The 23,925-nt window shown below is 41.5% G+C and overlaps 1 protein-coding gene across 4 annotated transcripts in view; it reads left to right on the forward strand.

Moving 5' to 3' along the window:
* The window catches only part of PKP2 (plakophilin 2), a 177,227-nt gene that overhangs the window by 21,694 nt on the left and 131,608 nt on the right, over window positions 1-23,925 (forward strand). The window contains exon 1 of one of the 4 annotated variants that reach the window (XM_073621735.1): window positions 17,552-17,796. The exons of the other annotated variants lie outside the window; for them this stretch is intronic. The gene's annotated coding sequence lies outside the window, so the exon portion shown is untranslated. Of the gene's footprint in view, window positions 1-17,551; window positions 17,797-23,925 lie in introns of those variants that run through there. 4 annotated transcript variants of the gene reach the window in all.

The raw sequence follows: 23,925 nt of genomic DNA on the forward strand, positions 1-23,925 counted from the left end.
AAGAATCGTCAAAATCTTGTGGCTTGAATGACCAGGATATGCTTTGTTATAGCTGCAAAGGGTGGACCAACTCAATATTGAACCCTAAGGACTAAGACTGGGATGCCATTAAAGTTCATGTGTGTGTAAAGGCAGGTGTCCCAATACTTTTGGTAATATAGTGTTTTTAAACTAATGACAGGCTGACGGCGGCTACTGCTGTTCACAAGTAGCCACACACAAAGCAGTTACCTGTGGTTAGAGACAGATATGTTGGCCTGGACTCAGCTGACTGTGTCAGGCTCAGACATCCATCCATAACCACAGCTAACAGATTTGTGTGCAGCTACACAAGAACAGTGGCAGCTGCTATCAGCCTGTCATTAGTTTAGGACATTTTGGTGCATTGGCAGCCCATTGCGTTTTAGTTTAGTCGCCTGCACCTTAATGAACAACATTACATTGGTTAACGCACATCCATTAATGTACCACACAAATGCAAATGGGCCCTTCGGCTTCCTCTTGTGTGTGTGTGTGAGACTGATGGATTGATGTAGCTGCACAGTTATCAGTATTTAGGGTTCCCCCACATTAGCCCATATGGGAAATGATCTGCTTTCCTGTATGGACTGGTGTCTGTTCTGTACAGGCACTGGGAAGGCAGTGGCTTTCCTTTATACAACACATGGCCCTGTTTACCTTTTTTTTTTTTTTTTTTTTTTTTTTTTTTTAAATCTTTGTAAAATGTATTTAATTTAAATACATTACAAAATAAGTCTTATTTCAGCCTTTAAACACCTAGCAATGCATGTCAGAAAGGTAATCAAGGATTATCCAAGCCACTAAGGTTAAAGTGCTAAAATCACCCACCCTGACCGATTAGAAGGAAACTTTTCTAAAATTAGAGGAATTATAGTTAGGATTTTAAATTGTCTTTGTAGAATTAGTAAAAAAAAAAAAAAAAGAAGAAGATATTCCCTCTTCAGAAAGCAATCATTTCTATGCAGTTGAGCTAAGCACAAAAACTTTGGCGCACTCTGCTCTCAATCAGTGTTGCCAGCCGTCAGTATTTTTACTGGCAGCCAGTAAAAACAGGCAATTTTCTCCTGCCAGTAAATGCCAGTAAAAGTAAAAGGTTGCCAGTAAAAAATATGGCTGTGACGCTAAGCTTGGTCCAGTGCCGGCTGAGACGATCCGAGTGCCTGCTGCGGTGCGATCGAGTGGCTCTGGAGGAGGCGGTGCCTGAGCATGTCATGTGATGTCATGGTGCAATGGAGCCAAGCAGAGAGGCCAGAGCCTCGTGTGTGGGTCTGCGGTATGGGAGCAAGGCAAGTTGGGACCGTCAACCGTCAGTGCTGTTTAGACTGGAGTGGACTGGAGGGATCGCTTGGCTTGGAGAGAGACTGTCACTGTGACTCAGGAGGGGACATGTTGCATAACTCACAAATTTTTGAGATGGGAATGAGGGGCACCTATTAGCAAAAGTATGCAGGCATAGGACACACCCCTTATCACGCTCCCTTAAAAGGAGAATTGTACAAAAAATAAAAGATTGGTTAAACCCACAAGTGCTTTTTTTTACCACTACTATTCCGTTATATTGGCTTTTGGAATTTACAAATGCAGCAATTTAGAAATCAGATGAAAGGTTTAGCGCTGGAAAACACTTTTTGATAGATAAAAATGTTATATACATCTATATAGATCAGACCAAAATGAGGGACGAATGAGGAGCAATGAGGGACAGAGGAACTTTGCTCCAAATCAGGGGCAGTCCCTCGAAATCAGGGCTAGTTAGGAGCTATGATGTTGTGCCAGTGAGATGTCATCATCATCTGTGCTGCTGCACACCGCTGTCAGTACCACTGTGAGAGTCAATTTTATGTGTCTGCCGCCCATTCTAATTTCTTGCTCTCCTGTGTCCTGTCCCTGAGCTACTTACTTACTATATCGAAAATAAAATAAGAAATATGTTTTTTGCCTTATTATCTTTCTTAAAGCGGGGGTCCACCTATCTATCGTTTTTTTTTTTTTTGAGTTCATTCACAAACTTTTCTTCTCAGCATTACATACTGACATATTGTGTGTAATATGTCCGCCTGTGTCAGATTTCGTCTGAAAGAATAACTTATATTATTCACTGCAGGCGGTTTCCATCTTCATTGTGGGCATTTGAAGCCCACAAGCATTTATTTCCTGGATGTGGTGAATGTTGTGCTCCCAGCATTCACTGCTCGTTCCCGCACATGCTCAGTGGCATCCTGGGAAGCCTGAGACTAGCTCCCAGGAGTCTGGGAGAGGCTAGAAACACGCCTACTCCCACGGGAGGAGAACCAGGAAGTGCAAAGAAGAATAGAAAAATAAAAGGTAATTATGGCGATTTAAATTTTTTTAAACGGCATGTCAGCATCTAGGCAAGGAAGAGAATACATACAGATATTGTTCAAAATTTGGGTGGAACTCCGCTTTAAGTCATATTGCCAATTGCATATTATATTTGTTTGTAGCCTAAATACTCAAATTTGCACTTAAAACCGTCATTTTGTAACTTTTGTAAATGCCAGTAAAAACTTGGCTGTGCCAGGAAATTGTGGGTGTTGTGTCAGTACATTTCAATCTGGTAAGTTTGCAACACTGCTCTCAATCCAAGGGCTCCACTGTAGTGTGAACAGGGTACATAGAACGCAGCGCTTTTCCGTTTGCCCTTGCAGAGAGTTGCGTGCAGAAAAATGCAGGTCTTTGTACAAGTGTGAACAAGCCTTTTTATTGTTGCAAGGTTCTGTTCCCTTGTTTTACTTCTGTAGTCAGAATGATGTTTCTTGCTGATTAACAACTTCCTAATCCTCCCGCAGAGTGCAATAAATTTTCGTTAACCTAACCCATAGAAGTGATTTTTTTTTTTTACACCCCTAACCACAAACCTTTTTTTTCAAGGTCAAAAAGTCAGTTCAACTATAAATCAGCAGCCCAGAGCGGCTTTAAAATGTAGTCCTGACCTAGGCCTCCTTAAATACGCTATTAGTGCATATCATAAACTGATACCAGTTCTCATCAATGGAAGTTTAAAGTTTAAAATTGCCCTTAATGGGCAAAGATGCAAGCTTAAAGGAGAAGTCCAGCCTGAGCTTGTTTGGCTGGGCTTCTCCTATGAGTCACAGGAGTGCAATCCATTTTGCACTCCTGTGACCCGTTTTCAGCAGAGAGCAGGCTGAATTCTCTGCTAACACCAAAGATATCAGTCCACGGCGTCATCGGAAAAGAGCAGAGAGCTGTGACTGACCATCTACAGCTCTCTGCTCACAGAGCTCTGAAAACCAATCGATCAACGATGTTCGATCACTCAGATTTCAGTGTAGAGGCGCCGAGGGACAGATGCAGCAAGGGGGCCCATGCTGCATCCACCGAGGTAAGTATGATTATGCAAAACCCCCCCAAACCCATACTTCTCTTTAAAGTCAATTTCAATTTTAACTGCTTTTTTAGTTTGTTAAACTCCTGTGTATCATAAACAATTGCCACTTTTTAAATAAAGTATTTCATTTTTTTAAAAATGTATCTATTATTGCATCTCAGTGCTGCTAATCTCCTGCAGCCTCTTTGTAGCCTCTTCTTATCTTCATGCATTCCAGCAATGGCTGCATAGCATTTCTCGGTATGTGTTTGCTGATGGTGACAACAGTGGACCATGCCTCCATAACGTTCTTGGATAAATGGGAACAGGAACTACAACGAAAATTTACACTGGCTCAAATTCAGAATATTCTTAGACTTGCTTTGAAGTCTTCAGTTTGTATGAAAATTCAAGAATCTCATTATAAACTACTGACGAGATGGTATCTCACCCCCCACCTCTTGCACCAATACTATCCTGATACTACTGACCATTGCTGGAGATGTCAGGGAGACAGAGGTACGTTACTTCACATATTTTGGTCTTTCCCTAAATTGACTAACTTCTGGACGACAGTCCGGGAAGTGACTCAAAAACTTATATAAGATTCCTGGTTTTTTTTTTACTGCATGTTTCCAATATCCCTGCCAAATGTTATAAAAAATCAATCTTAAGGCACCTCCTCAATGCTGCAAAGTCCTGCATTCTACTCTATTGGAAAAAACAATCACCTCCAACGGCGGCTGATTGGTTGCATAAGGTGGTAGACATTAGTAGAATGGAGGACCTGCTAGCGGCTGAGCGAAATCAACAGGACAAATATTCCATGACTTATGCCTTCCATGACTTTGTTCGGACATTCCGACAACAAAATCTTAGGATTTTTTCCGACGGATGTTGGCTCAAACTTGTCTTGCATACACACGGTCACACAAAGTTGTCGGAAAATCCGATCGTTCTAAACGCGGTGACGTAAAACACGTATGTCGGGACTATAAACGGGGCAGTGGCCAATAGCTTTCATCTCTTTATTTATTCTGAGCATGCGTGGCACTTTGACCGTCGGATTTGTGTACACACGATCGGAAAATTTTATATCCTGCTCTCAAACTTTGTGTGTCGGAAAATCCGATGAAAAATGTGTGATGGAGCCTACACACGGTCGGAATTTCCGACAACAAGGTCCTATCACACATTTTCCGTCGTAAAATCCGACCGTGTGTACAGGGCATTAGAGTGTCTGGAAACAGTTCATCCTGTCTATAGAGGGGGTAGCCCTCCTTGGACAGGAGAGCCATATGTGAATATTACCCTCTATATGCCTTGGCTGTCCAGAACCAAAGATACCAAATCCCCCTCTCCTCTTCTTTACATCCCCCCCTCTCCCTTCCGCTGTTTATTCCCCTTATTTATTTTCCTCCCTCCCCCTTTTTCTCTTCCCTCTCTTCCTTCTCTGTTTCACACTTTTTTTTTTTTTGTTTTGTTTTTGTTTTTGTTAATTGATTGGAAATAGGAAAAAGGGAACGAGTGATGTCAGGTCTGGTACTTGAATTCCTTCTATCCTTCTATCTCTTAGAAGACAACAAGTGGCGGCGCCGGTCGGGGATTGGCTTTATAAACAACTTTACTGATCTGTGCCGCCATATAATAGATGAATGAGGTTATATTTCAGTTGTAATCTGCATGTTATATTTTCTTTTTGTTGTATTGACCTGATTTCGCCTGTTGTGGGTATTGATAAAAGTTATATTTGAAAAAAAAAAATAACGTGTGCTGAAAATCCTACCATCAGAAACCCATGTGTCAGGGTGACAACGCAGGAGCACAATTGGGAGACAGGGACAGAGTGTTGTCACCATATAACAGGAAGTGCTTGAACAAAGAATGACCTTCTAAGCAGGATCGCCAGGGATTATTATAACAAATTTGTAGATTTGAAAATATTGAAAATAGATATTTAAATAACGGTAAAATGTTATGCCCCTTACACACGAGCGGAATTTCCGTCGGAAAAATCATGGATGTTTTTTCTGACGGAATTCCGCTCAAGCTTGGCTTGCATACACACGGTCACACAAGTTCTCTGAACTTTTGACCGTCAAGAACGCGGTGACGTACAACACTACGACGAGCCGAGAAAATGAAGTTCAATGCTTCCGAGCATGCGTCAAATTGTTTCCGAGCATACGTGTTTTTTTGCGCGTTGGAATTGCATACAGACAAACAAAATTTCATCAAGAACTTTTTCCGTCGGAAAAATAGAGAACCAGCTCTCAATCTTTTGCTGGTGGAAATTCAGACAGAAAAAGTTGGATGGAGCATACACACAGTCGGAATATCCGACCAAAAGCTCCCATCACACTTTTTTTTACGGAAATTCCGACCGTGTGTATGCAGCATTAGGGTTTAGAAGAGATAATAGTGTCTGGGCATACAAATAAAATTTGCCAATCAAGATTTTCATTAATCCCTTGGCGCCAAGCACACACAAATATTTGGCCTCTCAGCGGGTCGGCCTTGGCACAGAGGGGGCCGCATATTCGCGTGCTGAGAGTGCGGGCCCTGTGTGCTACTGGCACAGTTACCGTCGGCTAACAGAAAGCTACCGATCGACGCTTGCGATCATGAGCTTTCCGATCATGTGACAGCCAGTCACGGTGGTCACATGACCATAACTACCGGCATTCTAATCCCCCTGAGGGGTTAAGGGGGGTTAAGGCCCAGTTCACATCTTACAATTGGGATTGTGACCAGAATCGCTGCAATTCTGCTCATGATCCCAAATTGCAGCAGAACGAGTAACACACTTTTGACGCACATTAATAAAGAATAATGGCACCCCAAATGCGATGTGATTCTGCCACGTTCATCATGCAACGAGTTCATGTGACGTTTGTGGCAAAACACAAGATTTAAAAACCTACTATGCTTGACGCCCAAAAAGGAGCATGAGCTTCTTTTTGCATGACAAAAGCACATGAAGTGAACGGGCTGCCCTATGTGCTACACACAAAATCGCACACAAATCGCTCAACCAAAAACATGAGCGGGACACTTGTTCCCAGTACGTGAAAATGTGAATGCAGCCTTAAAACTTTAAACTCCAAACTTTCCGCACAATTTATAATAAGTCCTCTGAAGATTGCACAAAGCTGCTACTTAGGATTACAAAGGTTAATAAAAAACACAAATGCTAAAAAACATCATCCTGAATGAACAATGAAACTATTGGTAATGATCCAATCTCCAAATTATATTATATTATATAAGTGTTTTTCACCCTAGTAATATAAAACTTTTCCTATCCATTAATGTTACATCAAGATTTAAAAGCTCATTACACATAATTATTTTGAATGCTATGATTTAATGAATACTATGATACTGCAATAAAATAAGTCATAACTTGCACAATGGTTACAGGCTGTTCCCCGCACTGACCTATCTGTGAGATGTAACAATGTGTAATATGATGACCTCATCAGATTTGAGCTGATGCGGATCTTCATTAAAAAGAAATCCAGCTCTGGATATTTCGCAAAGCTTGCTGACAACTCAGACGCTTTGTTCTGTGTCACTTAGCTTCAGAGATTTACAAACATCCTGTGAATTAATAATGACACTTAGAAAACAATGAAACTGTACAGGGGTGTAACTATGGATCATGGGGCTTCATAGTACAATTCTGATGGGTCCCTTGCAGTGGCGGCCCATCCATACTGGGCGCAGGGGCGCCCCCCCCCCAATCAATGCTTCCAACCCCTAATCTACATGCAGGGCACCAGACGCATGGATTCCAATAAAAAATGTGTTTTAAGAAACACGTGATTAGAGCCAGAGGCTCTTCAAAAAAGGGTGGGCTTTGCACCCTAAGCCCACCCAGTTGTGTGACAATAGCAAATTATTATTCGCTATTGTCTTTCTGATTCTCCTCCCGGCCAATCAGGAAGTGAGTCCTGAGACCCGATTGGCCAAGAGGAAAAGTGATCTTATTGGCCGCCGAGGACGAGGAGAAGACGCAGGGGAAGCCGATGTGAAGCCGAGGAGGAGGAAGCGCTGCCCGTGATCTAGATGGGGTAAGTGCGGGGCTGATGATCGAGCGACGTGGGGGTGGGACCGACCGGGGGGGCGTGGCAGGTGGTCCCCCCCCCAAAAAAAAGAATGAAGCACCAGCCGCCACTGGCCCCCTGGCTAAGGCAGGCCATACATTAACTTTTTTTTTCAGGTTCAACAAAAATATGGAAATAAATTTCCCCATCCACACATTCAGTGTAGATGGTGGAATCCCTCCCGCTGAGCTATTGTACTCTGACAGTGGATGAACTTCCACTGAAACTGGCAGCTCTGATGGATCGGGCAAAACCATACAAGTCAATCGGTAGATGTGTCATTTATTTTAATATAAAGGATACCATAATCAAGGACAGGCAGCAGGAGAACTGCCTGTATAGTCCATGGGTACCTTTCAGAGGTTAAGTTCTAAACATATATAGAACAATCAGAGCAAACAATTGGTTATATTAAACGGGAAATGCAAGCTGAACACTACAGGCTAATCACATCACCTTCAATGAGTGTACAAAATAAAGAAATTAGTACAGCACAATATAAATAAAAGAAAGTCCATCCATAAATGTAAAAGAACTACAAGTACCAGAACAGAAGATGAGACCCCTCGTGAGAGAATGGAAAATCCAATCCACTGGTAATTCTAGGTGACAAGTGCTCCAAAGGCAAACAAATGCTCTTACCAGAAAAGGTGGACCCCTGATAAGACAGAAGGTCAAACAGGCTTGTATCCACAGTGGGAGGATGGCATTCTCCAGCACGGCAGTGGAACTGGAACATCCAGGGCAAGTGTAAAAAGACAAGGGAACATGTTCTAAGTGCTCTCCGTTGATTTATTTAAAAAAGATCCATAAAATGGCATAAGGTGATGGCACCAATATCGGGCTGCATGTAAAACCGATAAGCCAGTATACAACTAAAAACATAGGATCCGAAGATCCAGAGATGGCAGCGGGTGACGTCCGCAAGATAGCTCCTCCCCCTGTACGCGTGACATTGAGTCTGCTGGACCCGCGGGCGTGTGCGTGCCCACTAACCCGCGATTTTAAAGGGGACGTACAGGTACGCCCATTCGCGCAGCTGTGCCATTGTGCCAACATACATCATCAAGCGTTGGTTGGCAAGCGGTTAAACGGTCACACATTCCCATGGGGACACAGACTAATGTATAGAAACACATATGAATACAATATCTAATATGGGCATAGTGATTACTAAATATAAGCCTACACCTGTAGTTAAAAGAAGAGAAAAGTATAAAGAAATAAACTGACCTATAAACCCCGCGGCCATCTCTTCACATAAAAAAGACGATTTATGTAGCAAGACACTTATAGAATACCTTAAAGTACCTTATAGCAAAACACTTATAAAAAACTCTGAAAAGACATCTGAAATAATATTTATTTATCTGATATGAAATAATTCAAGTCAAATTCAACGTTTAACCCTCTCGAAACCAAAACCTGTGTCTCATGGATCCAGAAGGATTCTCACTGACTTAACTGACGTATGAAATTTCCACTTCTCCAGCCCCCAGAATCTGAGACATCTTGGGTCCCTATTGTGAAAATTTCTAATATGTTTGGAAACATTGTGTGTTCTTAACCACAGGGGGATCTACTACACTCGGGGCCAAAACATCTTGGAGGGTAGGCGGTCTTCTGTAAATGAATCTTGGGCGTGGGGGCAGCACTGTACCTAGAATTCGATCCTTCTTTAAGATTTCCCAAAGTTTTATAATGATTTTTTCAAATTTTTTGTGTTGCATATTGTAATCTATGATAATTGTATATTCAAACTTGTTGTCTCTTTTTTTCTTATTTTTATTGGAATCTGCAACTAAAAGGGTTCGATCCAGGTTCCCAATGCTCTGGATCTCACTTGCGATCTGTTCCTTCTTATATCCTTTTTGTAAAAAGCGTTCAGCTAACACATTAGACTGCGTATAATAATCAGAATCAAGAGTGCTATTTCGCCGTAGGCGGATAAACTTACCTCTTGGGATGTTATACAGCCATGATTGGTGGAAACTATCTAAAGGTATGTAGCCATTTCTATCAGTCGGTTTGAAGAAATTTCTTGTCTTAAACAAACTTTCCTGTCTGAAAATCTCCAGATCGAGGAATGTCATGCAGGAAGCATCGGCATTCTAAGAGAGACTAATGTTTTTATTATTGCCATTAAGTTTAGACATGAACAGCTGTAAGCTAACAAGATCTCCCTCCCATACCATGATCAAATAATCTATGCACATGTGAATAATATTAAAAAAGGCTTAAGAATACACAATGTTTCCAAACATGTTAGAAATTTTCACAATAGGGACCCAAGATGTCTCCAGATTCTGGGGGCTGGAGAAGGTAAATAAGCACTGGAGAGGTAGAAATTTCATACCTCAGTTAAGTCAGTGAGAATCCTTCTGGATCCATGAGACACAGGTTTCGGTTCCCAGACGGTTAAACGTTGAATTTGACTTAAATTGTTTCATATCAGATAAATAAATATTATTTCAGATGTCTTTTCAACGGTTTTTAGAAGTGTTTTGCTACAAGGTATTTTAAGGTATTCTATAAGTGTCTTGCTACATAAATAGTCTTTTTTATGTGAAGAGATGGCCGCGGGGTTTATAGGTCGGTTTATTTCTTTATACTTTTCTCTTCTTTTAACTAAAGGTATAGGCTTACATTTAGTAATCACTTTAGTAAACACTATGCCCATATTAGATATTGTATTCATATGTGTTTCAATGTATTATTATGTGACCGTTTAACCGCTTGCCGCTTGCGCCATCACCTTATGCCATTTTATGGATCTTTTTTAAATAAAGCAACGGAGAGCACTTAGAAGGTGTCCCCTTGTCTTTTTACACTTGCCCTGGATGTTCCAGTTCCACTGCCGTGCTGGAGAATGCCATCATCCCACTGTGGATACAAGCATGTTTGACCCTCTGTTTTATCAGGGGTCCACCTTTTCTGGTAAGAGCTTTTGTTTGCCGGTGGAGCGCTTGTCTTTTCAATGTTTTTTAGAAGTGTTTTGCTATTAGGTATTTTAAGTTATTCTACAAGACGAGTCCTTCTACATAAATGGTATTTTTTATGTGAAGAGATGGCCGCGGGTTTATAGGTCCGTTTATTTCTTTATACTTTTCTCTTCTTTTAACTACAAGTGTAGGCTTACATTTAGTAATCACCATGCCCACATTAAATATTGCATTAATATGTGTTTCTATGCATTAGTCTGTGTTCCCATGGGAATGTGTGACCGTTTAAGCCACTCTGACTTCTGGTCCACCGCGTTTTCCATGAAGACCAGCCATCTATTTAAACTTCTGGGTGTCGTGGTAGCCCCACGCTCGCTGACGAAATCCTGTAGAACTTAACGCGTAGGGTGGGGGGGGGGGAGCCATCTTGCGGACATCACCGGCTGCCATCTCTGGATATTCGGATACCATGTTCTTAGTTTTATACTGGCTTATCGGTTTTACATGCAGTGCAATATTGGAGCCATCACCTTATGCCATTTTATGGATCTTTTTTAAATAAATCAACTGAGAGCACTTAGAACGTGTCCCCTTGTCTTTTTACACTTGCCCTGAATGTTCAGGTTCCACTGCCGTGCTGGAGAATACCATCATCCCACTGTGGATACAAGCCTGTTTGACCTTCTGTCTTATCAGGGGTCCACCTTTTCTTTGTTTGCCGGTGGAGCGCTTGTCACCTAGAATTACCGTTCTGGGACTTGTAGTTCTTTTACATTTATGGATGGACTTTCTTTTATTTATATTGCACTGCACTAATTTCTTTATTTTGTACACTCATTGAAGGTGATGTGATTAGCCTGTAGTGTTCAGCTTGCATTTCCCGTTTAGTTTAACCAATTGTTTGGACTGATTGTTCTATATATATTTAGATCTCAACATCTGAAAGGTACCCATGGACTATACAGGCAGTTCTCCTGCTGCCTGTCCATGATTATGATATTCTTTATATTAAGATAAATGACACATCTACCGATCGACTTGTATGGTTTTCGCGATCGATCAAAGCTGCCAGTTTTAGTGGAAGTTCATCCACTGTCAGAGTACAATAGCTCAGCGGGAGGGATTCCACCATCTACATTGAATGTGTGGATGGGGAAATTTATTTCCATATTTTTGTTGAACTTGAAAAAATAATTAATGTATGGCCTGGCTTAGCCAGGGGACCCTTGGCGACTGGTGCTTCATATTTTTTTTAGTGGGGGGGGGACCGCCTGCCACGCCCTCCCGGTCGGTCATTATTGTATGGCACATTTGCCTAGCAGGGGTACTTCTGAGAGGTACAAGGGGTATGCCTGCTTGACAAATTTAAGTGGACCTATCCGTACGTTCACAAGTCTGCATGAATAAATTCTTGATATGTCACAATATATAGCAACAGTATCATTTTTTTAATTTAAACGTTATCCTTAAAAAGCTATCTTTGAGCTCCAGACAATGACTTTGCCTAGGTTGAGATGACGTCATCAGTCTGCTGCAGGCAGGCAGAAGCATTTCCCCAGTCACCTCTCCTCCAGTGATCAGACTGCAACATTATAACTTTGTAGCAAGTACCAGGTGAGAGGCTGCAGCAGGGTTAAACATTTATGATCACAGTCAAAATCTGCACAGGCACCATGATTTACATAATTGTGTCCAGTCCAGGAAATAGATGATAGCCCCGGATGAAGCCTGAGTAAAATTGACTCTGGCCTTCTGGAGAGAAAAGCAGATGAAGGCACTGTCAGGGGGAGTACTGGGGTCTCTGAGTGGTAATAATACCTGGAATTGTTCCAGGTACAGATCACAGATATACTTATAAAAAAAAAAAATCGTGTTCCAGTGTGAACCCAGCCTTCAGCAAACTGGTTTAGTTATACATTGTTGCATAATGACATTGTTTTGAAAGTTCTAAAATAAATGTAACTGGTATGATCATTAATACATTCAATGTTAAAATATACAGTAGCACTACTGTGTAACTAATTATGTAACAATACCTTAAATATGTTTTGTACACCTCATAAATAGATATTTAAATAACAAAGAACAAATAATAATAGGCAGCACACACAATAACAATGTGCACAAAAACAAAATGTCCAGCAGGTTTATTGATTATATAAGATTGCGCATAGAGATACAAACTATTGTTTCATGTTTTATTTTAAAGGAAGGTTGACAGCAATGATATTAAATATATTAAAATATTATCAGATGTTTTGAACCTTCCCCACTCTAGAATGTTCAGATTCCTGTCTTGACAGGAAGTGAGGATAAATTTCCCCGGGTAGGGACACAGCCTGAAATAATCATTTCCAATCTATCCAAAATAAAAATTAAATGTTTTGGCTTGAATCTGGCTTTAAAGCAAGCCAAAAAAAAGATAAAAATGAATGGTCAGTTGGTAGATTAAATAGCTAAACCAGCTTTGCTGCAATATCCAGCTTCAATCCAGAGATTTCCCCCACAATACTCTTTTTCCCCCGTAGATGTCAGTCTGATGGCCGACATCATTCAACCCAATTCCTCTAAGCCTGGGTTATCCTAGACCCGCCCCCAGCCTGTGACTGGACAGTGAAAGGAGAAACAGCACAATGAAGAACTCATCTCTCTGTTACTCTGCTCTCTCCTCCTATCAGCATGCTTCTTTTCATCACATGTACTGACTCCTTGTACTGTTTTTCCCTCTCATATGCCAGTCCTGCTGTACAGGGACGGCAAGAGGCTGATATCAGGTCAGATTCACATACTTACACTTATTGTATTTAAAAGGTATTTTTAAAGTATTTGCGAACCTTACCTTGTAAAACAGCCCATTCAGTTTAATGCAAGACAATATATATATATATATATATATATATATATATATATATATATATACACAACCCCTGGCAAAAAGTATGGAATCACCACTCTGGGCAAATGTTCATTCAATTGTTTGATTGTGTAAAAGAAAAACTAATCACAGACATGCCTCAAAACTATTTTTATTTAACATTCTAACCTTCTGGCTTTAAGAAATACTTAAAAAATAAATAATAAAAAAAGAAGAAGAAAATAAAGAAAACAGTAGTCAGTTGCAACTGTTTTTGCAGATCAAGCAGTGGAAAAAAAATGGAATCACTTAATTCTAAGGAAAATATTATGGAATCACCATGTACTTTGCAGTTCTAAAACAAATATCTGCATCAGATATCTGAAAAATGATGTCATCATTACCAAACATCCTTTCAATTGATGGAACAAGAAAAGTGTCCAAAATCTCATTTATTGAAAATTTTATGACTGTCATCTCCTGACATGCAACCCCATATCATTAATGGTTGTGGAAATTTTCATGTTTTCTTCAGGCAGTTGTCTTCATACATTTCATTGGAACGGCACCAAATATTTTCTTTAGATTTCCATATTTTTTTCCTCTGCTTGATTTTCAAAAACAGTTGAAACTGACTACAGTTTTCTTTCTTTTGTTATTTTTTGTAACTGTTTCTTAAAGCCAGAAGGTTGGAATGTTGAATGAAAATAGTTTTGAGGCATGTCTGTGATTAGTTTATTTTTCTACACAATTAAACAATTGAATGAACATTTTCTAAGATTGGTGATTTCATACTTTTTGCCAGGGGTTTTATATATATATATATATATATATATATATATATATATATATATATAAAATCTCCAATCGAATGGTACAGAAAGCATTAAAAGCCTGACAGGGGTTCTAACACAGAAAAAAGTTTTGACTTTAGAAATTTAGAAATTGTGAAGAGTTAGGCCCCTTTCGCACTGGGGCGGTGGGGGCGTCGGCGGTAAAACAGTGCTACCGTCATTTTTGCGGCTGTATTCGGCCGCTAGCGGTGCGGTTTTAACCCCCGCTGGCGGCCGGAAAAGGGTTAAATCCGCTCGTACAGCGCGGCTATAGCCGCGGTATAACCGCGGTATAGCCGCGCTGTCCCATTGATTTCAATGGGCAGGAGCGGTTTAGGAGCGGTGAATACACCGCTCCTTCACCGCTCCAAAGAAGCGGTTGGCAGGACTTTTTTTACCGTCCTGCCAGCGCACCGCTTCAGTGTGAAAGCCCTCGGGCTTTCACACTGAACAAACAGCGGAGGCTGTTTAGGGGCGGTTTGCAGGCTGTATTTTTAGCGCAATACCGCCTGCAAACTGCCCCAGTGTGAAAGGGGCCTTAGACAGAGTGCAGAGAAACTGCAGTACCCTGATCTTCCCAGTGAAGAGCTAAGCAGGGGAGCGTCTCAGCAGGCAGGAAGCAGAGAAAGACCCCATACACACTATTAGATTTTCTGCAGATTTTTGTCTACAGATTTACCAAAACCATATAATATGAGGTCAAACCTTGAGCCCGGGTTCACACCTATGCGAATTAGATGTGCGTTTCCGCACATCTAATTCGCATAGCAGGAGAATGTGACTGGCTCCCTATGGAGCCAGTTCACATATCTCCGGGGCGGCTGTGGAGCGCACTGCACAAAAACGCTGTGCGTCTTTGGCTCCATTTCAGGGCCGAATTCAGGCATAGAATCGTCCCTGATTCGTCCCTGAAACGGGGAACAGGGATGCACAGCGCTCCTGTGCGATCCGTAGCCCGATATAGTGTGAACCCGGGCTAAGAGTTTCATTTGTATGCAATCAGGCAGGCCCTTGCACTACATGGTTTTGGTAAATCTGAAGGCAAAAATCTGCAGAAAATGTAATAGTGTGTATGGGGTCTAACATCTATACACTTATCTTCCAAGTGGCCAGCTGTACAGGAGGGCATGTTCACAGGAGGCAGAGAAACCATAGTACACTGATCCTTCCAGTAAAGAGCTGCACAGGAGGGAAAGTCAGCAGGGGACAGAAAAACAGCAGTACACTGATCTTCCCTGTGAAGAACTGTACAGGGAGGGTCGCATGTCAGCAAGATGCAAATAAACAGCAGGATACTGATCTTCCCAGTGAAGAGCTTTAAAGGGGGTCGTGTCAGCAGGAGGCAAAGAAACAGCAGGATACTGATCTTCATAGTAAAGAGCTGTGCAGGAGGACATGTCAGCAGGTGACAGAGAAACAGCAGTACACTAATCTTCCCAGTGAAGAGATGTGCAGGGGGACTAGTCAGCAGAACTCTGACCACAGGAGTACAGGCAAGATGTGTTGCCAAGTAAAATGGAAAGAAGCAAACTGACCACACTGGAATGGATGTGCTTCCATGCCCTGACATGGTCAGTTTGAAATAGGAAAGCAGGGGGACCTGCAGGATTACCAGGTATGTCAAACCAAGGAAGCAATGGAGAGAATAGGATCCTTTCTATTTAGTATGAAATAGTGGGGTAACATACACTTAATGATGTATTCATGACAAAAGATCTGCATTTATTTGTGTCTTAGGCTCCATTCACACTAGCGCGTTTTTTGATGCATTTTGCATTTTGCAGAAATGCATGGGAATTTTTTAACATGGGTTCCTATGAAACATGTTCACATCAATGCTTTTTTGTATCTCTGCGTTTTTGGAAAGGGTCGGGGACTTTTTTTCATGCAAAAAGCAGCGTTTTGCATGTAATGGATTTCAATGGACAAGCATCAAAAACGCAAGTGCACCGTTTTTGCAGCGTTTTGCAGCGTTTTTGGTGCGTTTTTGGTGCGTTTTTGCCGTTTTTTTTTTTTTTTTTTTTTTTTGTAATTTTTTTTTAAGACTGTAAAAAAAAAAAAAAAAAAAAAAAAAAAACGCAAATCGCGGCAAAAACGCCGCAAAAACGCCGCAAAAACGCTACAAAAACGCTGCTCAAAAACGTGCCGAGCATGAAAAAAAAACCTCCAAAAACGCTCAAAAGCAACATGCATAGGTGTGAATGGAGCCTTAGGCTCCATTCACACTAGCGCGTTTTTTGATGCATTTTGCAGAAATGCATGGGAATTTTTTAACATGGGTTCCTATGGAACATGTTCACATCAATGCTTTTTTGTATCTCTGCGTTTTTGGAAAGGGTCGGGGACTTTTTGGCTCGATTCACACCTATGCATGTTGCTTTTGAGCGTTTTTGGAGGTTTTTTTTTCATGCTTGGCACGTTTTTGAGCAGCGTTTTTGTAGCGTTTTGCGGCGTTTTTGCCGCGATTTGCGTTTTGCGTTTTTTTTTTTTTTTTTTTACAGTCTTAAAAAAAATTACAAAAAAAAAAAAAAAAAAACGGCAAAAACGCACCAAAAACGCACCAAAAACGCTGCAAAAACGCTGCACTTGCGTTTTTGATGCTTGTCCATTGAAATCCATTACATGCAAAACGCTGCTTTTTGCATGAAAAAAAGTCCCCGACCCTTTCCAAAAACGCAGAGATACAAAAAAGCATTGATGTGAACATGTTCCATAGGAACCCATGTTAAAAAATTCCCATGCATTTCTGCAAAATGCAAAATGCATCAAAAAACGCGCTAGTGTGAATGGAGCCTTTTTCATGCAAAAAGCAGCATTTTGCATGTAATGGATTTCAATGGACAAGCATCAAAAACGCAAGTGCACCGTTTTTGCAGCGTTTTTGCAGCGTTTTTGGTGCATTTTTTTTTTTTTTGTAATTTTTTTTAAGACTGTAAAAAAAATGAAAAAAAAAAACGCAAATCGCGGCAAAAACGCGGCAAAAACGCCGCAAAAACGCTACAAAAACGCTGCTCAAAAACGTGCCAAGCATGAAAAAAAAAACTCCAAAAACGCTCAAAAGCAACATGCATAGGTGTGAATCGAGCCTAATATATCTTCCTGAAGTTCAGCTTTAATAAAAAGATTCACACCGGCCAACTTGCATGACCATTATAGTAGATCATTTTGCATTATAGGTTCAAAAAAGTTCCTTCTTGACAACACAAATCAGTAAGCTCAGTCCCCCGAGTCACACTCCTGTTCTGCGCTGTAATTATAATGGTCCACAGCATTAGTAAGTACAGGGCTCCTTCCCAATGTTGTAGAGTGTTCAGCTGCAGCTGTATCCTTCCTAGCAGAAAACAGAATCAGGGAGTTCCCATCAACTTCTAATGTGAACCGCTCTGACCTGCTTTTCTTGTGGTGTTCCTGAGAACTGAGCTTTTATTTTTGGAGTGATGAATATTTATTGAACCCACAAATCTCTGTCGTATTCCAGAAAGTTGTGCTTAGAACCCTATAAATATATGGTGTGTGCTCAGTCTCCAAAAGTGTTCCTGATATCCAGCTATGTGTGAGGGATCTCAGTGACTACATTCCTGGACTAGGTATTGAGGAGCCAGTGCTGCTACCGCTGTGGGAAAAGTTACTATTCATTGCTGTCCTTGAAGTGAGAACATACAGCATACCTGCCTAGGAGGGCACACAAGTGAGTTTTTGGCATATCCTTGGTTTACTTGATCCTTCTCACCTCCAACTTTGTAACCTGTACAAATAGAAATTTAGATAATCTACTGCTATCCCTGGTTTTAGCAAGCAAAGTCAGAATTTATTTTTATACTTGTTCTAGTCTAGTGAAATCAGTTCTGAAGCTAAGAATACAGTATGTTCTCTCTGCATATTTTTCTCAGCTTGGGTTTAGTTCCAATGGAGTGATTAGAACTCCTGTGGGTATTTTTTTGCTTTCTGTGTCCCCTTCGAGAGAATTACCTACACTTCTTGCCCTGAAGACACAACAGGATGTGGAAGGGAACAAGCATCCTCATTGGATGTTTTTCATCCATTTACTGTTCCAGAGGCATTGATAACATTTTTGATTTTCCACCACTTTCTGTCCCAAAACTGGTCTCCAAGACAGATAGGGGGAATTTCCTAGTGGGGACACAGACACCAATCAAAACCTGAAAAGTGCATGTGTAGATGCGGAATGGTTGCATGCTCTCAGAATTTGGCTTGCATTTGAGGTTCGTTGGTGATGCTTCTAACCTCCTCCTGAGCTGCCTCCAGATGCTTTTTGAGGTGCGTTTGAACTCACATTGACTTGAATGAGTGATAAGCAGAAATCGGATGACCAGTATTTCTTTAAATTCTGCTTTTGGTTTTGCTCTACCGGAGAACTTTGCCTTACCTGAAATGGATCTTCAATGGCAAACAGAAGGACTGCTTTTTTTTACTGGCCCCCAGCCCTCCCAACACACATACTTCACCGGCAGAGCTGGAAGCTTCATATGCCAAGAGAATATATTCTAGTTCATTGCAACTTGTGTTGATTATTCCGTTGGAATAAAAATATGTTTGTAATTAGATTTCATCAGGTGCTGTCCACTATTAGTCCAAGGAGCAGAAAAGAGACAGGACAGTGACACAGAGGATTCAAAACTGCCCCCCATTGTCATAGATATTTTTGTAACTGGGTTCACATCTACTATTAGAGCCCTTTCACACAGGGGCCGCACGTGTGTTAGCGCTAAAGCACCGTTTGTTTTAGCAGCGATTTTCGGAAGGGGTTAAAAACGCCCGTGTTGCGGCGCTTCCGAAGCGCTGCACCTTCATTGCGATGGGCAGGGGCATTTTGGAAGTGCTGTATACAGCGCTCCCAAACCGCCCCAAAGATGCTGCTTCCTGCATGCAGGACTTTTTCTAATGTCCCGCAAGTGCACAACCCCAGTGTGAAAACATGCGAGGCAGTTTACAGGCGCTATTTCTAGCGCTAAAATGCCTGAAAACTGCCTTAGTGTAAAATGGCTCTTAACCGTTGACTTGTTAATGTAATTACAAGACTTGTCTTGGTAATCCTGCCAAAATCCATAGTGAGCCTGCCATACAGATCCTTGATCAGGCACTTCCTTTTTTTATTTTTTTTTTTTATTTTTAAAGTAACTTTATTGTATATAAAGTTTATAAGTAGACAAAAATAGAACAAACATCGCTCATATATAGAAATAAGGTATAAACAGAATGTCCATTTGGTACACTGCCATCAGACAGTAAAGGAGCATCTATAGCAGTGGTCATCAACCCTGTCCTCAGGGCCCACTAACAGGTCAGGTTTTATGTATTACCTTGTGGAGATGCAGACTAGAATACTGCAATCACTGAGCAGCAAATGATATCACCTGTGATGTATTTCAGTTATCTTGCAGACCTGGCCTGTTAGTGGGCCCTGAGGACAGGGTTGATGACCACTGATCTATAGGACACAGACACAGCTGAACACATTAGATGCAGGTTACTAACAATCCAGAAAAAACTTAAGAAAAATATATGATGGTCCTTGCGTTGCAATCTGATAAACAACGTATACATGCATAATAAGCAATAAAAACAAGTGGGCCTTAGCTCCAAGCAATACCTAGTACAGTGGAACCTTGGATTATGAGCATAATCCATTCCAGGAGAATACTTGTAATCCAAGGCACTCGCATATCAAAGCGAGTTTCCCCATAGAAGTCAATGGAAAAGAAGATCATTTGTTCCGCATTGACTTCTATTGCATGCAATACCGCATGTGGCCAGAGGTGGGGATGCACCGGAGAGCCTCGGAAATACTCGGGGACAGCTCAGCTGAACTCGGAAACCCTCGGAAAGGCTCGGAAACTGAGTATTTCCGAGTGTTTCTGAGTATTCCTGAGTGTTTCCAAGTATTTCCGAACGGCTCCGAACCATTCCGAGTGTCACCGGCGCCCCCGCACCTCTGGCCAAATGCGGTATTGCACACCACATTAGCTTGAATTCTGCTCGTTTTGCGAGACAACACTCGCAAACCGAGTCAAGATTTAAGAAAAAAAGTTGCTCGTCTTTCAAAACGCTCGCTAACCGCGTTACTCGTTAACCAAGGTTCCACTGTATCGCGTATTATAGTACATTCACCCATGAGTCCCAAATCTTATGAAATTTCTTAGGGCAACCCCTGGCCTCACATGTCACTGAGGAAGTGCCTTAGTTTGGACCAAAAATCCAAAGTAGGCGGAGCTTGTGATTTCAATTGGGCATATTTCCTAGTAGGTGTTACTACTGCCTCCCAATTATGCTCCTGTGTGGTCACACTGTCATATTCACCCAATGCCTGACTACAAGCAATCATGCTGACACACATTTGATAGACATGTACCACTATCGTCCATTGGAGGACCTGTCTTGAGCAATTATGTGCAGCTGATGTTGAAGAAAGATCATGTAGATAGGATACCTGTGGAAGAGGCTAGAGGAAATCAGCAGCACTAAGATGCAAAAAAGGATAGGAAAAAAGTGTAAACAGGATTTTATGCAAAAGAAGACTGCAATCATTTATGATACAGTGAGCACAGAACAAGCTAAAAGCCATCCTGTTAGGTTTACATCTACTTTATGCTTTGCAGCCATAGAGCAAAACAGGAGTAGGGTGATATTTAGGGTCAGTTCACACCGGGATGACACAGGAGAACACCCGGGTTCGAATCCGTGCGTCCCCATGCTCTGCGTTTTGACTTCCCATGCATTTGAATAGGATGCAAACTGTACCGAACTGCGCACAAAATTGTGATTGCAATACTTTTAAAAATGCACTGCACCAAATCGCAAGGTACTGCAATACAATGCAATCTGCATTTGTGATCTGCATTTCAGGTACCGTTAACAATACATTGGCACACGCATGCAGATCACAAGGGCAGTGCATTCATGCATGTTTCCAGCCCTGCGTTCTGGTGTGAATCGGCCCTTAGAATAAGTACATGGTTTTACAAATCCTGTGGCTGGATTCTTTGCAATTGTTGTATTTGTGAATATACTAGTTTGACAGCTGACGCCCTGTAAATGTGTTTCCTATCCACCTTATATAATATTTATCCGGAGTGATGGATGAGGGAGTATTGCCAGCAGTGAAAACTCTCAGACGTTGTTTGTTCTCCATATATGACAAATGAGTCTCTTTACCTGGAGTCTGGACAGCTTCCTGAGATCTGTCCCTGACCGTGTGCCATAGGATTCTCTATAGGGTGGATGTTGACATTCTGCAGATCTCTGTGTACATACAACATGGAACCTGTCAGTCCTCAACACTGTTCAGGGACTGTACAGCCTCATGCCTTATTGTTATCCTTCACTGAATGTATTTCCTAAGGAATTTGTGTGAATTTTGTTCTTGAAGTGGTAGAAAAGTCTTCCTTTTTTTTTTTTACTTGTACCTACAAGTAAGCCTATAATAAGGCATAACTGTAGGTACAGTGAGTATCTCCTAAACTTGCACTGTTTAGGAAATATTCACACTGCACACAGCTGCTGACATCACTGGCACATGGGCTCTGAAAGGATGGCATACCCGTGCCATCCCTTCAGAGCTCCGTGCCGTGACTCCCATGAGCATGCCCAGGAGTGACGTTATCGCAGATCAGCCAATCAGACGGCGAGAGCACGCGAACCCGGAAGGAAAACTGAGGGAAGATGAAAGCTCTGTCAGTGGTGACAGCATGCCGCTGGAGGGCTTCGTTCTAAAGTAAGTATTTCATAATGTGCCAGTATGCAATGCATACTAGCACATTATGCCTTTGTCTTCAGTGGTTTGTTTTGTTTTTTATGGGCTGCAGTTTACTACTGCTTTAACGCAGAGGTGATAGCCTGTTCAGATGAAAGTTGAACTCAGGATAACATACATATAAACACAGGTCTATTACCATTATAACATCAGTAAATGTGTTTCTAATGCAAGCAGTGTAAGTATCTGTATTTGCCTTGGTGCCAGTCTTTTACAGGCCCTGTACAGCAGAGCTCTGACTCTGAGGGGGATAAGCAGTACAAGGTGCCAATTAGTTGTGCTGTAGTGCTCATGTGCTAGCAAGGAACATGCTGGTAGGATGAGAGAGCCGACTGACAGAGAGATCAGCTTATCAGTCTGCTGCTTCTCATTTCATTGAGTGTCTGTTGCATTACCTGAGAGTAGAGGATAATGCAAATGAATGCCCTGAAGGAAATGAAAACTGTTTAGCAAAAAGCATTGCTGACCCTTAGCAATTAAAAAGGTCAATGCCAATGACTTCAATGGAGTATTTGTGTAAAAACTTTGCTGGGCCATATCTCCAATATATGGACTACTTAAATTCGAGCTTTGGGTGAGAACCTAGATATCACTAAATGGCATAAGCTAGCCTTTTTTTGGCCATGGAGTCCTATATAAACACTTAAATGAGCAAATTTAAGTGTTACTAACAGTGGCGGCTGGTGTTCAATAATCTAACCAATTCTCCCAGTATCATCATTCTCTTCCCGGCCGAACAGGAAAAGGAAGTGTGTCTTGAGACATAATTGGCCAGGGAGTCCTAAGACTTCCTGGCCAATCGGGGCTTCCTGATTGGCGGGGAGGAGAATGAGGAAGACAATAGTGAATATTAATTTGCTATTGTCACACAAGTGGGTGGGCTTGGGACGTAGTGCTCTGCGCCCCAAGCCCACCCTTTTTTTAAGCCAATTAGAGCCTCAGGCTCTAATCATGTGCTTCAAAAAAAAAAAAAACCTCCATTGGAATCCATGCGTCCAGTGTCCTCCATGTAGATTAGGGGGCCGGACGCATGGATAGGGGGCTGGCGCCCCTGTGACCTGCATTACGGGCCACCACTTGTTACTAAGATAGTACATGGTACTCAAGAGAATAGCCTCTTATGTCCCCGGTGCTTCCCCTGAGTGTTTCAGGGGGCGCAGACAAGAAGGGACAGCACACCATAGATTTGAGTTTGTAACTTTTCTGTAACACTAATTAAACTTTTTTCTTAATTTTGGATAGACCACCATCTGTGTCCAATTGGGGAGATTTACCATCACTTCCTGTCCTATAGCCAAACAGAAAGTGAGGGGAAATTCCTGCAAATTAAGGGAATCTCTTGGGGGCCCCCAAGGCAAACAAACTAGTGTCCCCATTGGAAGATTTCCTCTCTAATACAACCCAAAATTTGGGATTTTCTTTTACTATCACTTTCAATGATAATAGTAAACTGACAAACAGAGAGGGTGAATCTTCCTAATGGGGGCACAGACAGCAATAAAAACTGACAGGTGTTCTAATCCCTCTCTAGTCTATCTAAAACTAAATAAAAGTTTGCCTTTAGTTATACATTAATCTTAAAATCCCCTTGGCAGACCTTTCTGAACCAACCCATAGAGGTGGCACTAAATCACATTAAAAAAATGCTCTCATTTATCATAGCCAAGTTGTCGTGGATTATGTTGAATGCAGAATGAACTACTTTCTTGAATGATAAAATACCTTTAGTCGATTAAAACATGGCAACCTTGCACACAATAACTTTCAAGTGAACAATGAATAATTCAGAAGGCTGGGCTTTGGTGCATCTTCTGTCTCATCGTTTATTTCTTCATTTGCCTTTTTGTTTACTTGTACATCTTTTCTTCTTTCTTCAGCTCTACATTACCCTCTGGAGTTTAGGGCTCATTTATACTTGCTTCGGCTTCAACAAGGCTTCACACAGGCTTTGTTAAAGCTCTCTGAATGCTAGTCAAAGCTCCTGTCACTAAATAAAATGGTTAGCTTACAGTCCTGTTTACACTTGCTTTTGCTTTGCTTCGAAAA

Source organism: Aquarana catesbeiana, linkage group LG03 (assembly GCF_042186555.1).
Source record: "Aquarana catesbeiana isolate 2022-GZ linkage group LG03, ASM4218655v1, whole genome shotgun sequence".
In the NCBI taxonomy this organism is placed as follows: domain Eukaryota; kingdom Metazoa; phylum Chordata; class Amphibia; order Anura; family Ranidae; genus Aquarana; species Aquarana catesbeiana.